This window comes from Perca flavescens, chromosome 22, assembly GCF_004354835.1.
Source record: "Perca flavescens isolate YP-PL-M2 chromosome 22, PFLA_1.0, whole genome shotgun sequence".
Taxonomy (NCBI): Eukaryota; Metazoa; Chordata; class Actinopteri; order Perciformes; family Percidae; genus Perca; species Perca flavescens.
The window spans coordinates 11371829-11374177 of record NC_041352.1 but is presented as its reverse complement, the minus strand read 5'-3'; the positions used below and the strand labels follow the sequence as shown (position 1 = coordinate 11374177).

The following is a 2349-nucleotide window of genomic DNA, read 5'->3' as shown; positions in this document are numbered from 1 at the left end:
TTCTCTCTTTGCTCTTGGGTTTATAAAACAGTCACATCCAGCGGCTTGCGTAATTGGACAATCAAAACGTGGAAAAACAGGGGAAATTACAATAATCCTCCAACTTTATATTGGGAAAAGGGGGTAAAACCACAAATGTCAAGCGTTTAGAGAGCTATCCCTTATTTTGGTTCCGGTGGCGGTGAAACGACGTGTCGACGGGCTGCCTCGCAGTTTCTCTTGTGGACGGGGGTCGGGAAACGGAGGAAAGGAAATGAAAATCCGATATGTCTTTATTCTGCTAATTATTATCGTTTTAGCCCTGTTTAAAAAAATGGCTGATTAAGTTGAGTGCGCATGTCTTTGTGTGTCTATTTCCCGATATGCACTCTGGGAATGGGTAGAGAGACAGAGAGAGAGAGGGCGAACGAGAGAGAGAGAGAGAGAGAGAGAGAGAGAGAGAGAGAGAGAGGGAGGGAGCAAAAGAGAGACGGAGAGGGAGGGAGAGAGAGAGAGAGAGGAGAGAAGTGTAATTAGTGAGTTGATCAACAGTCTCCACATTGCAAATGACGCGCACACGGAGCCCTGGCGGCCACATAGGTCCATGCCCGCAGAAAAATCCTTTTGTAGGGTTTCTCTCTAAGGGCCAAATAACATGTAGAACAATGGACAACCGCTTCCTGCACACCAAAAAGGCTGGACTCAGAATTACTTACAAGTACTTAGAAGTCATCGTTTCCTATAAAAAAAAAAACAGTTTTGAAGATGGATATTTCTGTACTGAAGTGCAGAATGCTCAAACAACTTGATTTAACAAATACAAGATTAGTGTTTTGTTCTATCAATGATGCTGATCTGTTGTATTACCTCACCTTGATTTTATTGATTATGGCACTACAGGTGAATTAGTTTTTCTAAGATGCCCAGAATGAGCAGTCCGAGAAATGTTCAGAGAACTTGTGTGACTATAAGGTTTGGAGCAATTCATGAAAATGAAAGAGATGGACTTTGTGAACAACATTCTTTTTTTATATCACTAATGTGCATAAAAACAGACAGAAAACCCCACCTGAGGGAGCGAATGCCACACAACTGTATTGTGTCGCGCATCAAAACGGGCCTGCACATAAGTGTAAAATACATTTTATAGGTAACATAATTTATGCACACACATGTGAGTAATTTACGCTCCACATGGATTGGGCTCTTTATTGTACTCTCTAATAATATAGTCGATTTGTTTTTCTCGGAATGAGGATACTATATCTTATCTGTTGCATATCTGGCAAATGTAAACGTTCAAGCATAGCAATCAAAGCCACAGTGCATCACAGTAATCCAACACATGTTGGAAAGCCATCACTGCCCTTTTGGGACCGCTGAGGCCACGTGTGGGTTCAATAGAACCAAAATTGCAAAATCAAATACAGGGTTACATAAAAATCCCCCTCTCTATTCAAAGCTCCATTCACTGGCGTTTACATTTAGTGTCCTTACAAAGTGAATCGGTCTGTTGGCCCTATATCCTTTGAATGCAAAGCGTTTACTGTGTGTTTTCCACCCCCGGTTTCTTAATAGTGGCTTTTGGGCAAGAGGAAGACCTTACACAGTCTGAATCGGGGAGAAAATCAAGAGATCTTGTACGCCTTCATGGAAAAAATCGAAGCTGGGGGTGAATTGAACTGCATGAGCCGGGGCTTGGGATGTGATGATAAGGCTGCTGCTGGCAAGTGAACTACGAGGTGTACTTTGCAACCACATTGACTGGACTGCACCCATACCAACTGGATCCTTAAGAAGCCAAGAGATTCGATCCCGACCCGACCCGAGGCTGGTTATTCTGGGTTTAGAGAGGTCTCTGACAAAGGGGGTGGGTGGGTCGAGGTGAGGAACAGAGGCGTCACTTTTCACCCGGATCCAACGCTCATGCTGCTGCCGCTACCGCTGCAGCTGCCTGCCTGTCCTCCAGGGGGGTTTCCTAGCCTGACAGCCTTGGGAGGCGTCGCTCACAGACGGCTTGGAGAGTCGAGTCAACCCGCTGCTGCAGCGGTCGCGCAAAAAGTCCACCGGAGCCGTGCGTCGAGCTTCATAAAGCTGTATGGAGTGGACCTATTTCTCAATCGACTTTATACACCTAAACGGAGGACTTTTGTACACATAAACCGCAGTGTTTTTTTTTTATTTATTTTTTTATTCGAGCATCTCCGTTTATGTGAAAGGATGTACTTATCACCCACTTTCTATAATAAAATGTGTGCGCGCTGTTGACATATTTAACGGAGTTGCGTTTGTGATTTTGCTTGTTTTCAATGAGAAAAAGAGAAAGTAAAAAGCGGATTTAGAGAACTGATATAGGCTCCCGCTTATCTC

The 2349-nt window shown here is 44.1% G+C and overlaps 1 protein-coding gene across 1 annotated transcript in view; it reads right to left on the bottom strand.

Moving 5' to 3' along the window:
* zfhx4 (zinc finger homeobox 4) overlaps positions 1–339 on the bottom strand; it is an 82946-nt gene extending 82607 nt beyond the window's left edge. The window contains exon 1 of the mRNA XM_028569156.1: positions 1–339. This exon is cut by the window's left edge and continues 31 nt beyond it. The gene's annotated coding sequence lies outside the window, so the exon portion shown is untranslated.
* Between the last annotated feature and the right edge of the window lie 2010 nt (positions 340–2349).